This window comes from Saccopteryx leptura, unplaced genomic scaffold (assembly GCF_036850995.1).
Source record: "Saccopteryx leptura isolate mSacLep1 unplaced genomic scaffold, mSacLep1_pri_phased_curated manual_scaffold_15, whole genome shotgun sequence".
Lineage (NCBI taxonomy): Eukaryota > Metazoa > Chordata > Mammalia > Chiroptera > Emballonuridae > Saccopteryx > Saccopteryx leptura.
In genome coordinates, this window is record NW_027095697.1 from 2,846,102 (window position 1) to 2,860,939 (window position 14,838).

The window sequence follows — 14,838 nt, forward strand, 5'->3', positions numbered from 1 at the left end:
GGCCCTGGCCAGAGTGCAACATTGCCTATGGAAGCAGTTGTCTGACCTTTACCAGCCGGCAGGAGATGGGACCCCGCATCGCTACCAGGTTGGGGACTTCGTCTATGTCCGGAGACACCAACACCAAACACTCGAACCCCACTGGAAGGGACCCTACCAGGTCCTCCTCATCACACCCACCACTGTAAAAGTCGATGGCATCGCTGCTTGGATCCATACTTCACACCTCAAGCCTGCTCCTGCTCCTGATGACCAGTGGACAGTGGAGAAAACAGATAATCTCCTCAAGCTGCGTGTCCGCCGCTGCCATAACAAATCCCCACCAACCTATCCAACAGACATGGCAGGCGATATCGGGGACCAGTGATATAGTATTGGAAATTACTTCCAATGACCACCCCCCCTGGACTTGGTGGCTGTCCCTGTACCCAGACCTTTGCCAACTTGTAGCCGGACTAGGCAATTGGGATATACCCACAGCTGACCCAAGGGTATGCCCACCTCCTTGTGTATCTGGAAAATGTGCCTGCCCTGTCAGTTGGAATGGCTATAGTTATGGTTGCGGCCACCCTGCTTTGCGAGCAGAGTTGCATAATTCTGATTTCTATGTGTGTCCAAGAGATGGTCGCAAAAGGGATACAGCCTGGAGATGTGGGGGAATAGAGGTCTTTTTCTGCAAAGCCTGGGGGTGTGAAACTACCGGAACAACTTACTGGAGACCCACCTCCTCCTGGGACTGGATTAGGGTAATGCAATAGCTTGGGAAGGGGCAGGAATTCGGGACTCCTGCTGCTCCGGGAATGAAGCCTCTGGCTTCTCTGCACAGAGGCCAGGGACCTGGACTGGTAGTAGGCCATGTACAAATTTCACCTGTAACCCACTGAATATTACCTTTACCCACCATGGAAGAAGGCAAGAAAGGCAGGCAGTGGGGCTTAAGAATGTATGTGTCAGGATCTGATGCTGGATTGACGTTTAAAATTAGGCTCCAGATAGGTATCGCCGGAGGCAGCCCATTAGGACCTAACAAAGTACTGGCTGACCAAAGGGCCCCGAGGCCTAGCAAGCCCCTTCCAGCCCCGGTGCAAGCTACTACATCCCCGAGAGATACAGCTAGCAGCCCAGCCAGTGGTACACCCCTGTCACGAACCCCGTCAGGTCCAACCACGGGGCAGCGATTACTAGATTTAATAGAAGGAGGCTTTAAAACTCTAAATAGCACCCATCCTAACCTTACTGACTCTTGCTGGATATGCTTGCAGGCAGGGCCTCCCTACTACGAAGGGGTCGCAGTCAATGGGAGTTATTACGAGAACGAAAGCTCTTCCCAGTGTAACTGGAACAGGCATCACATGCTCACCCTCCCAGAAGTGACTGGACAGGGAATATGTCTAGGAACCCCATCTGCCTCAGACAAGGCCCGATGCCTGCAGACTATTTCAATTTCCCCTAACAGTTCCTATTTGATCCCTGAAAAAGGAACTCGATGGGCATGCAGAACGGGCCTGACTCCCTGTGTGTCCACTCAGGCCTTTAACAACTCTCAAGATTTTTGTGTAATGGTTAGGGTTTTCCCCGCCTTATATATCATGGGGATGAGGACTTTGAAGAGACAGTTGAGGGGCGGACCAGATATAGAAGAGAGCCTGTCACACTCACCCTAGCAGTACTGCTGGGAGCCGGGGTATTGGCAGGAGTAGGAACAGGAACTGCTGCCCTAGTTGAAGGACCCAGACAAATGGCCTTGCTAGAGTCTGCTATTAACCAGGATTTAAAGGCCATAGAGCAGTCGATAGAAGCCTTAGAAAAGTCACTAACCTCCCTCTCTGAGGTCGTGTTGCAAAATAGACGAGGCTTAGACTTGTTATTTTTGAAAGAGGGTGGTTTGTGTGCTGCCTTGAAAGAAGAATGCTGTTTCTATGCCGACCACACTGGAGTAGTTAGGGACTCCATGAGCAAACTAAAAGAAAGGCTGAAGGCTAGAGAAAAGAGACTACAAGATCAGCAGGGATGGTTTGAAGGGTGGTATACCAAATCACCCTGGTTGACTACCCTCATCTCCACCTTGGCAGGACCCCTTATAGTACTACTGCTAGTTGTCACTATTGGACCGTGTGTCTTAAATGGACTAACCACCTTCCTGCAGGGGCAAATAGGGACCATAAAACTCATGATTGTAAAACAGCATTTTGAAAGATTAAACCAGGACTCAGATCTCTAGGATTAGAGATATGCAAGAGAAAGAGGAGGAAATGTAACCGTGAGTGGAAAAATTCTGCTTGACCTTTTGTCTAAAATTAAAGAAAGCAGGAATTGACCGCTCCCTACCATAAACCACTGAGAAATTTGCTTAGAGCTAGTGTAACAGTAAAAATAGAAAATTCCATCTGTCCTTTGCTTGGCTAATTTTGGCTTGCAGAACAAGAACTGGCCCGCCTCGCCCCGATGTAATCATAGGTGCTTGCTCTTCCGCAAGTACCTGGGACAATCACCCTGAGAGCCATTGCAACTTCCCTATCTCATGACTCCTGAATTCCTGGGTGTCTCTTCCCCTACTTGAGATAATGTATAAAACTTGCTTGCTGAAGATTGTTCGGGGCTCTTGGCCATCTCCTTGCCTTGGGCCCGCTCGCGAGTGTAATAAACTTTTTCTTCTGTTTTATCCACACACTTGGGTCTAGAGTCTTTGTGGTGCACCCTCGGTCAACAAATGCACAGGACAATTCTGAAAAGCAAAATAAATCACAGGAGCTTGCACAACTAGATACACACATGCATTCCAGTATGAAGGTACAAAAATTAAAACTTTGGGGTAATGACATGTCAATAGACAAAATGACAAAACAGAAAAAAATGCCCAGTAATACCTGCACATCCATGTAAAAATTTTGTCTGAGATATCTTTTTAGTTGCATGAAAACAATATGCATTATATAATAAATACATTAAGAAAAGTAAATACAAAAAAATTAGAGCCTTATATCATAGCCTTCAACAAACTCCATTTCTTTTTTTTTTTTTTTTTTGTATTTTTCTGAAGCTGGAAATGGGGAGAGACAGTCAGACAGACTCCCGCATGCGCCCGACCAGGATCCACCTGGCATGCCCACCAGGGGCGACGCTCTGCCCGCCAGGGGGCGATGCTCTGCCCATCCTGGGCATCGCCATGTTGTGACCAGAGCCACTCTAGCGCCTGAGGCAGAGGCCACAGAGCCATCCCCAGCGCCCGGGCCATCTTTGCACCAATGGAGCCTTGGCTGTGGGAGGGGAAGAGAGAGATAGAGAGGAAAGCGCGGCGGAGGGGTGGAGAAGCAAATGGGCGCTTCTCCTATGTGCCCTGGCCGGGAATTGAACCCAGGTTTTCCGCATGCTAGGCCGACGCTCTACCGCTGAGCCAACCGGCCAGGGCCCCAAACTCCATTTCTTATAGATTTTAATAACCAGCAGTTTGGTGGAGAAACCCCATTCTGGTAGGCCATCAGTCAGTGATGAGTCTGTAGAGGCTACACGGGATAGCTCCCTAAGGAGCACTACAAAATCTGTGCCTGAGCCCACATCAAACTGCACTGAATAGGTATGAAACTGGGAGGGTTTTTCTTTTATTTGGTGCAGATTTCACATTTCTATCATCTTTTGTTGCTTTCCTGTGACTGGTCAAAAGTTCACCATGACTTTACGGACACACTGTATTCATTACTAATATAGGACATGAAGTCACCTAAAACATAAAGGTCAGAGATTGACTAAGATCGGTTGAGGCCCCAGGCTGCACAAGAAAATATTGGGCCCCTTGAGACTAGAAAAAAGTGTCAAGTTGGGGTTTTGCGAGGCCCTTCAATACTCGGGGCCCAGGGTGCACACCCTGTGTGCCCACCATTAAATCCACCTCTGATCAAAGTACAAAAAGATTGAAAATGAAAGAATGGGTAAAGGCACACAGGTGGTACAAAAGTAGGTTTACATTTTTTAGTATGTCAAACAGTTATTTGTGGGATTACTATTTATGAACAATTGTGTTGTTTCCATATGAACAAATGTAAACCTCCTTTCGCAGTTATCTGTATTACATGCAAAATTATATAATAGCATACAGTACACTTGAGGGCAAAATGCACTAATAGAAATGAACAGCACTTCATATCAGTGACTTTAATTAACTAGGGAGTTCCAAATTGTTCTGTGCTCAATAACATAAATTCTTCTATACAGAACAGACCTACAAGGGAAAATGAGCAAATGTATAATCATAACAGATTTAACCCAACACCTCTCCCTTCTAGACTGAGCATGCCTCTTTTAGAACCAATAGGTTCTGCCTAACCAGACAGTGGTAGAGTAGATATAGAGTCACACTGGGAAGCAGAGGACCCAGATTTGAATCTTGAGTTCACCGGAATGAGTGTGGGCTCACCAGCTTGAGTGTGCAGAGTCATTGGATTGAGCATGGGATGGATCATACACATGACCCCCATGGTCACTGGCTTAAGCAAGGGGTCACTCTCTCTGCTGGAGTCCCCCCCACCCCTCATCAAGGCACATATGAGAAAGAAGTAAAAATACTAGAATGGGAAGTAATTGAGTGCAGGGACATGAGTTCCTAGCACAGGGCCTGGTATATGATGGGCACTTTCAAAGGCTTTATGAAAGCATGGCAGAAAGGAAAGAAGGAAAACAAAATGAAAAGAATGGTGATAGAAAAATCCAGGGAGGGAAAGAGGAGGAGAGGAAGAAATAAAGAGAAAAACAAATCATAGCTAGAGAGAAAAAATGGGGGAGGAAAAAGAGAGATTCATCACAATTATACACATTCACATTCTTTGAGATTCAAAGTTGATGATAAAAGTTCTTCACATTTACCAAGCATTCAGAAAATATTTTTAGAACATTAAAGAATACATGGAACTTACTGGCTCCATGATGTTGAATTTCTTGGACTCCTGAACTTCCTGGATTTGATAAACGTAATCAAGGGAGGACTCAAAAAAATGTGCTTCTCTTTGTCCACCTGCAGGTCAACCTGTAGAATGGTAGCAAATATTACAAATTGGCACTGTCATTCACACAAGTTAGTGCTTATGGAATGAACAGAATGCTGGAGCTAGAGGAGAGTTTCGGCACCATGGAGTGATCTGGTCCCTTTATTTTACAAATAGGAAACACGAAGCCAAGAGATAAAAAGCTACTAAAGCAAGACTCCTGGTTTCTGGTCCTACAAGTAAGAAGCTTGGCAGTTATCATGCCCATCCTCACAGGAGAATAAAACTAAACAAGGTGAAAATAAACTACTCCTCCTGGATCCAACAACTAATTGAAGTCAGAGAAAAAACCAATGTCTCAAAAATTGTACAGAAATTTGAATATGGGGAATAAGAACGTATCAGAGCAGAAGCCTGCTGCTGCAGCCAATATCAGACTTTATTTTAGAACTCTCCAGTGGGTCCAACATAATGGCACATGTGGATGCTGGACTTGCAGCCTCCCAAAAACCCATCCAATGTATCCCTTTGCTTAGAAAAATTACTCCTGAAAGACAACTGAAAAACAATTAAACAGCTTCTGCACAACAAGCTAGAGAGAGAGAGACAGAGAGAGAGAGAGAAAGAGAAAAGAGAGAGAGAGCAGCATAGAGAAGGCTGAGGAAACATGAGAGCTCTGCAGGAGGTGAAGGAACAGCTCAGGACCAAAGAGACCAGTGAGCACCACTGTTTACACATCCTGGGCATGTGGATAGAAGACAGTAGCTCCATTCAGGCTCTATGGCCACCCGCAGGGCAGCTGCAGCAAACCGCCAGCCACCCCTCCTGGAGCTAAATACAATAGAATCATGAGGGCAGCTTAGCTTGTATAAAGAGAGCTCCTCTTCCCAGATATTGACCCAGCAGGTAGGTATGGGGAAGTGGCAACACTTTGCCCACTGAGCTGCATGTGAATGTGGGGCCCCCCACCTAGAGAGAGTGCAGAGCTAGCAAAACACTCCAGTACCAGCTGCAGGACTATTTGACCCAGAGAATAGTGCAGCCATAGTGGGTCACTACAGGCATTACTCCTCCTGAAAAATATGGAGCTGGCAAATGGTCTATGGTCTGCACACAGGACTCCCAGATCAGAGAAAGTGCAGAGAATGGGGGGCGCTGCTGCATGCACTGGTCAGGCAGCTCTACCCCCAAAAAGCACAAAGCAAGCAAAACCTTGAGGCCTAGTGTGGAGTGAGGGGGGCAATGCTGTGCATGTGCACACGGTTGCCAAGCCCCAAGAAGGTGAAGAATGTGAGGTAAGGCTATGGTTGCACCCAGGCTACCCCACCAGGACAAAGGGTGAATCTAATGGGGGGTGAGATACAAGAAAGCAATCAGGTAACCCAGCGCAGACTGTGCTCTGACAACAGATAATTAAAACAGAACACGCAGAGCACACACCACGCAGCCCCTTCTGCACCAGGAAGCCCTGCCCAGATTAAAAGGACAAGGAGTCTCACACACCCCCAGGCCCATTCAGAACCCACTCCTTCAGGCCAGGTGACAGGACAGGCACTGCAAGCACTTCCCCCCAACGACAACTTGCAGGCTGAAACTATTCAACACACAATGTAACAAAGACAACATTTTCAAGACTGGGCGAGATGACTATTCCATTCAACTCAAAGGAACAAAAACAGACAGTCAAACAAAATGTGGAGACAGAAGAATATACCCCAAATAAAGGAACAAGGAAAAAACTCCAGAGAAATATCCTAGTGAAATGGAAATGGTTAATCGGACAGATAAAGACTTCCAAGCAAACAGTCATAACGATGTTCAATAAACTTGAGAGTAGAATAGAGGAACTCAAGAGAGCGCTTGAACAACAAGAAAATGTAATAATCTTATCTGGCTTGAGCGCGGATTCACCATTTTGAGCGCGGGATCATAGACATGACCCCATAGTCGCTGGCTGAGCCCAAAGGTCGCTGGCTTAAAGCCCAAATTGCTGGCTTGAGCAAGGGGGTCACTGACTTGGCTGGAGTCCCCAGTCTGGCCCCTTCTTGCATCCCTGGGGCTGGTCCCACGTGAGCCCCATGGGCCAATCAGTCAGCCTCAGCGGCGTCTCCCAGGCAGGCGTGTTGGGGCTGGGCCTGCAGGGTGGACGCGGACAGGATCCCGCGGTGCGGGGCGGAGGGAGCCGCAGGGAGGGCGTGGGCTGCGCTGCAGGTGAGCACAGGGCGGCAGGCGGGGGAGAGCCCAACACAGCAGGGTGGGGGGCGGTTCCTTCCAGCTGCGCGAGGTCACGTGGCCTCGTTTCTCCCCCTCCCCCCACCCCACAGGCCCCTGGCGCCTTCAGGGAAATACGCACCTACATCTCCCGGATGGGTGTGTAACAGTAAAAATAGAAAATTCCATCTGACCTTTGCTTGGCTAATCTTGGCTTGCAGAACAGGGACTGGCCCACCTCGCCCCGATGTAATCATAGGTGATTGCTCTTCCACAAGCACCTGGGGCAATCACCCTGAGAGCCCTTGCAACTTTCCTATCTCATGACTCCTGAATTCCTGGGTGTCTCCTCCCCTCCCTGAAATAATGTATAAAACTTGCTTGCTGAAGTTATTCGGGGCTCTTGGCTACCTCCTTGCCTTGAGCCCACTCATGAGTGTAATAAACTTTTTCTTCTGTTTTACCCACACACTTGGGTCTAGAGTCTTAGTGGTGCACCCTACGACAACATTTGGAGGTTCCACCGAGATCCTGCTTCCTCGCAGACCATGAGACGCATGCCTGACGCTTGGTGAGTGAAACTGGTGGTGGCTGTCAGGCAGGGACGTGAGTCCCTCCTGGCTGCAACTGACAGACTTGTCAGGGGGTCACAGGCCATGACTCTGGGGGACGCCCTGTAGTGTGAGGACAACCAAGGACGCTTGGAAGTCCATCTGCTGTCTCAGACAGAATCTGTAGATTTGTTGCCAGTTTCCAACTGAGCTCGTTGGTCCGGACTGCTAGATTTATTTTTAGTTTCATTTTGCCGTTCATGGCGCAGCCGGCTTAGTCTATTCATCTTTGTGATTGTCCTGGTTATTGTCTTATTTGTCTGTTATTGTCTTTTTGGGTTTGAAATGGGACAGAAAACTTCCACCCCACTGTCCCTGACTTTGTCTCATTGGTCTGAGGTTGATGCCTGAGCCCATAATCTGTCTCTTCTTGTTAAGAAGTGCAAGTGGCAGACTTTCTGTGCCTCCGAGTGGCCTACCTTTGGAGAAGGTTGGCCGACCACTGGAACCTTTCACAAGGACACCATAAAGGCAGTTAAAGCAGTTGTCTTCAATCCAGGACCTCATGGCCATCCGGATCAACAACCTTATATTTGGGTTTGGGAGGACCTGGCTGATGATCCTCTTCCTTGGGTCTGACCTTTCCTTCTACGCCCTACACCCTCCCTTCCAATAACCCTCTCCACCACTCCAGGCCCACCCAGACCTGCTCTAACTCATCCAGACATCTGCTCTATGCTTCCACTCAAACCTCCAGAGCCAACAGCGCCTGCTTCATCCCTGTATCCTCCCCTTCCCTCCTCTCTTCTCCCTGAATCTCAAACTGACCTTATTCTTTTTGATTCGGGACTCCCGCCTCCCTATCCCAGGGATGTCACTGCCAGCGCTGCTGTTCCCCAGCTTGGGGCCCCACATCAGGACGAACAGGAACCATCAGTGGTGGGTCCAGCCCAAGGTACCCAGAGCTGGAGAGCACAAAGCCCAGATGACGTGGCCGTCACCCTGCCCCTTCGACCTTTCGGACCCCCTGTCCCTGACAGCCAAGGGGGGAACATGCCAGCGCTTCAGTATTGGCCCTTTTCCTCCTCAGATCTATACAATTGGAAAAACAATAATCCGCCTTTTTCAGAGGACCCTGTCAAACTTACTAACCTTCTCAAGTCTCTTATGTTTTCTTATCAGCCCACTTGGGATGACTGCCAGCAGCTTTTAGGTATCCTCTTCACCTCAGAAGAAAGAGACCAAATTCTCCTCGAGGCCAGGAAATTGGTTCCTGGACCTGATGATCGTTCTACTCAACTCCACAACCTTATAGATGAGGCTTTTCCCCTGAGGCAGCCTAACTGGGACCCTAATACACCTGAAGGTAGGCAGCGACTCTTACTCTATTGCCAGACTCTGATGATGGGTCTCCGAGGGGCGGCAAGACGCCCCACTAATTTGGCTAAGGTAAGAAAAGTAATTCAAGGGCCAGAGGAATTCCCATCCAGATTCCTAGAGAGACTAATAGAAGCCTATAGGAGGTACACCCCATTCGACCCTGAGTCTGAAGAACAGAGAGGGGCACTGGCTATGGCTTTTATAGGACAGTCAGCTACTGATATTCGGAGGAAACTCCAGAGGATGGATGGGTTACAGGACATGGCTCTGAGAGATTTAGTCAAGGAGGCTGAGAAAGTGTTCTATAAAAGAGAGACAGCAGAGGAAAAGGAGCAAATATTAGAAAAAGAACGTGAAGAAAGAGAGAGTCAAAGAGATAAATGAAAAAATAAAGAGTTGACTAAAATCTTGGCTACCGTAGTGGGAAAGCAGGATAGGAAAGGAAAGAATAGCACCCTGGGCCTGTGCCAGAAGCTGGGACCCAATCAATGTGCTTACTGTAAAGAGGAAGGACATTGGGCTAGAGATTGTCCCAAGAAAAAGAAGAAGACTGCAGACCTCCTTGCCCTGGAAAGTTAGGGGCATCGGGGTTCGGACCCCCTCCCCGAACTCAGGATAACATTCAATGTGGAGGGGACACCAATTGACTTTGAGGTGGATACAGGAGCGGTTTACTCCACCTTGCAGAGCCCGCTGGACCCCCTCTCAAACAAAAAATCCTTGGTTCAGGGGGCAAATGGATGCTAGCATAGGTCATGGACAACTAAAAGGACAATGGACCTGGGGAAGGGAAAAGTACAGCACTCCTTTCTGGTCATACCAGAATGCCCTGCCCCACTGCTGGGAAGGGATTTGCTTACCAAGTTGGGGGCGAGTATTGATTTCAAACCTCAGGGACCAGAAGTAAGATTCAGTAACCCTCTTGTCAGTCAGCCTATTGTGACCATGCTGACCTTGTCTGCTGAACATGAGTATAAACTGTATGAGACCCCTGCCCCTGGACCCCATTCAACAGAAGACAGGTGGCTTCAGAGCTTCCCAGAGGCCTGGGCAGAAATAGCAGGGCCAGGATTGGCAGTACAAAGGCCTCCGGTGGTAGTATACTTAAAACCCTCCGCCACCCCATAAGGGTCAAACAATACTACATGAGTAAAGAGGCCCGGGAAGGCATTAGACCTCACATCCAGACGCTGCTAGGACAAGGGATCCTGAGGTCTTGTCAATCAGGGTGGAACACCCCGCTGCTACCAGTGAAGAAACCAGGGACAGGGGACTATAGACCGGTCCAGGATTTGAGAGAGGTTAACAGTCGGGTAATGGACATACATCCAATGGTCCCAAACACTTACAACCTCCTCAGTACCCTCAGTCCTGACAGGAAGTGGTATACAGTACTGGACCTGAAAGATGCCTTCTTCTGCTTGCACCTGCATGAGGACAGCCAACCCCTGTTTGCTTTTGAATGGACTGACCCTGAGAACGGACTCAGCGGACAGCTCACCTGGACGCGGCTACCCCAGGGCTTCAAGAACTCTCCCACCATCTTTGACGAAGCGCTGCACCAGGACTTGAGTGCCTACCGAGCCTCCACCCCTGAGGTAACTCTGTTGCAATATGTTGATGATCTGTTACTTGCAGCCGCCACCATAGAGCAGTGCGAACAGGGAACTGAGAAACTGCTTGTCAAACTGGCCAAACTGGAATACCGGGCATCCACCAAAAAGGCCCAGATCTGCCAACCCAAAGTCACCTTCCTGGGCTATTCTCTCCGAGATGGTAAGAGATGGCTAACTGAGGCCAGGAAAAAGACTGTTATTCAAATCCCGCCTCCAAAAAATTGGAAGAGCCTCAGGGAGTTCCTGGGCACAGCAGGTTTTTGCAGACTATGGATACCAGGCTTTGCCGCACTAGCCGCCCCTCTGTACCCCTTGTTAAAGGATGGAACTGAGTATACCTGGGGAGATGAACAGCAAAAGGCCTTTGACCAAATCAAGAGGACACTGTTGTCAGCCCCGGCCTTAGCACTCCCCAACATAGAGAAGCCATTCGCTCTCTATGTAGACGAGAAGGAAGGGATAGCTAAAGGAGTATTGACTCAGTCTCTGGGACCCTGGAAACGGCCGGTGGCTTATCTCTCTAAGAGGTAGGACGCAGTCGCAAAAGGGTGGCTGGGATGCCTACGGGTGATCGCAGCTGTGGCCCTCCTGGTCAAAGATGCCGACAAACTGACTCTGGGCCAGAAATTGACTGTTGTCACCCCCCGTGCCCTGGAAAGCATAATCAGACAACCTCCAGACCGCTGGCTAACCAATGCCTGCATTACTCATTACCAAAGCCTCCTGTTAGATAAAGACAGGATCACCTTTGGCTCTCCACCTGTTTTGAACCCAGCCACCCTGCTACCTAGAAAAGAGGGGGGAACTGTCCACCATCAGTGCAGGGATATCCTAGCCGAGGAGGCTGGGATCCGGAAAGACTTACGGGACACACCATTGCCACAATCTGACTTAATTTGGTACACTGATGGAAGTAGTTTTCTGTATGAAGGAGAATGCAGAGCTGGGGCTGCGGTCGTAGACAAGGAAAAAGTAATCTGGTCAGAGAGAATTGCCCCAGGAACCTCAGCCCAAAAGGCAGAACTAATAGCTCTAACAAAGGCCTTAGAACTGGCTAGTGGTAAACGGGCCACCATCTACACGGACAGCAGGTATGCATTTGCCACTGCACATGTGCATGGGGCAATTTACAAAGAAAGGGGCCTGCTCACATCAGCAGGTAAAGACATTAAGCACAAACAAGAAATCCTAGCCCTCTTAGATGCTGTCATGCTCCCACGGGAGCTGGCCATTGTCCATTGCCCTGGACAGCAGAAAGGGCAAGACCCAGTAGCCAAAGGCAACAGGAAGGCAGATGAGGAGGCTTGAGAGGTAGCCATGAGGACTGCCCCAACATCCTCACTATAGAAGCAGAGCCATCCCCCACCCTGACCCACTTAAAGGAACCTGAGGATGCTCGGACGTTCCTCCAGATGGCCCACCGTCTCACCCACCTTGGGACTGACAAACTGGTACAACTGCTTCAGGATGATAAAACATTGACCACCCCGGAGAAGAGACGAATGGCAAAGGAAGGTGTCAAAGCTTGTAAGGCCTGCCAGATGGTAAATGCCTACCCAGCCAAAGGAACCAGAGGAACCCGTCTCCAAGGCACCAGACTAGGCCAATATTAGGAAGTAGACTTCACTGAGGTAAAACCTGCCAAGTATGGACTAAGGTATCTCTTAGTTTTTGTAGACACCTTTTCAGGATGGGTAGAAGCCTTCCCTACCAAACATGAGACAGCGGCGGTGGTAATTAAGAAGATTATAGAAGAAATCTTTCCTAGATTTGGCCTTCCAAAGGTAATAGGGTCTGATAACGGACCGGTGTTTGTGGCCCAGGTAAGCCAGGGGGTAGCCAAAATATTGGGAATTAATTGGAAACTACCTTGTGTTTATAGACCCCAAAGTTCAGGACAGGTAGAGAGAATGAATAGAACAATTAAAGAGACCTTAACTAAATTAATCATAGAGACTGGCCATAGAGATTGGGTAATGCTCTTACCATACGCTATTTTCCGGGCTCGGAATACCCCTTCCGCTAAAACTAACCTAACTCCCTTTGAAATACTTTTTGGAACCCCTCCGCCTATTCGGGATTTATCCCTCTCTGACATAAATATCCCAAATACCCCCTTGTCTGTTAGGTTACAGGCCCTGGCCAGAGTGCAACATTGCCTATGGAAGCAGTTGTCTGACCTTTACCAGCCAGCAGGAAATGGGACCCCGCATCGCTACCAGGTTGGGGACTTCGTCTACGTCTGGAGACACCAACACCCGACACTCGAACCCTGCTGGAAGGGACCCTAACAGGTCCTCCTCATCACACCCACCGCTGTAAAGGTCGATGGCATCACCGCTTGGATCCATACTTCACACCTCAAGCCTGCTCCTGCTCCTGATGACCAGTGGACAGTGGAGAAAACAGATAATCCCCTCAAGCTGCGTGTCCGCTGCCACAACAAATCCCCACCAACTGACCCGGCAGACATGGCAGGTGATATCGGGGACCAGTAATATAGTATGGGAAGTGACTTTCAATGACCATCCCCCCTGGACTTGGTGGCCATCCCTGTATCCAGACCTCTGTCAGCTTGCAGCAGGGCTGGAGAGTTGGGATATCCCGACCACGGACCCTGCTAGACCCCTTCCTTGTAATTCTGGGACATGTGCCTGCCCGACTGGTGGGATAGGTAGCTGGGGCTATGGGTGCTCCCACCCACAGCTCCACACAGAACTCAGAGCATCTGACTTTTATGTCTGCCCCCGGGACGGTCGTGATAGGGACATGGCTTGGAAATGCGGGGGACTGGAAGTCTTCTACTGTAAGGCTTGGGGTTGTGAGACTACCTGGACAACTTACTGGAGGCCCACTTCCTCCTGGGATTGGATCAGGGTAATGCGAGTAGCCCGGGAGGGGGCAGGAATTCGGGAATCCCGCTGCTCTGGGAATGAGGGTTCTGGTTTCTCTGCACGGAGGCCAGGGACCTGGACTAGTAGTGGGCCATGTACAAATTTCACCTGTAACCCACTGAATATTACCTTTACCCACCATGGAAGAAGGCAGGATAATGCATGGCTAAAAGGCAGGCAGTGGGGCTTAATAATGTATGTGTCAGGATCTGATGCTGGATTGACGCTTAAAATTAGGATCCAGATAGGTATCGCCGGAGGCAGCCCATTAGGACCTAACAAAGTACTGGCTGACCAAAGGGCCCCAAGGCCTAGCAAGCCCCTTCCAGTCCCGGTGCAAGCTACTCCATCCCCGAGAGATACAGCTAGCAGCCCAGCCAGTGGTACACCCCTGTCACAAACCCCGTCAGGTCCAACCACAGGGCAGCGATTACTGGATTTAATAGAAGGAGGGGTGGACCAGATATAGAAGAGAGCCTGTCACACTCACCCTAGCAGTACTGCTGGGAGCCGGGGTATTGGCAGCAGTAGGAACAGGAACCGCTGCCCTAGTTGAAGGACCCAGACAAATGGCCTTGCTAGAGTCTGCTATTAACCAGTATTTAAAGGCCATAGAGAAGTCAGTAGAAGCTTTAGAAAAGTCACTAACCTCCCTCTCTGAGGTTGTGTTGCAAAATAGACGAGACTTAGACTTGTTATTTTTGAAAAAAGGTGGTTTGTGTGCTGCCTTGAAAGAAGAATGCTGTTTCTATGCCGACCACACTGGAGTAGTTAGGGACTCCATGAGCAAACTAAAAGAAAGGCTGAAGGCTAGAGAAAAGAGACTACAAGATCAGCAGGGATAGTTTGAAGGGTGGTATGCCAAATCACCCTGGTTGACTACCCTCATCTCCACCTTGGCAGGACCCCTTATAGTACTACTGCTAGCTGTCACTATTGGACCTTGTGTCCTGAATGGACTCACTACCTTCCTGCAGGGGCAGATAGGAGCAGTAAAACTCATGATTATGAGACAGCATTATGAGAAGTTAAACCAAGACTCAGATCTCTAGGATTAGAGATATGCAGAAGAAAGAGGGGGAAATGTAACAGTAAAAATAGAAAATTCCATCTGACCTTTGCTTGGCTAATCTTGGCTTGTAGAACAAGAACTGGCCCACCTCGCCCCGATGTAATCATAGGTGTTTGCTCTTCCGCAAGCACTTGGGGC

At 49.1% G+C, this 14,838-nt stretch overlaps 1 pseudogene; it reads left to right on the forward strand.

Annotated features, from left to right (window-relative positions):
* Positions 1–8,083: 8,083 nt before the first annotated feature.
* On the forward strand, positions 8,084–13,262 carry LOC136386819 (uncharacterized; annotated as a pseudogene).
* Positions 13,263–14,838: the final 1,576 nt, after the last annotated feature.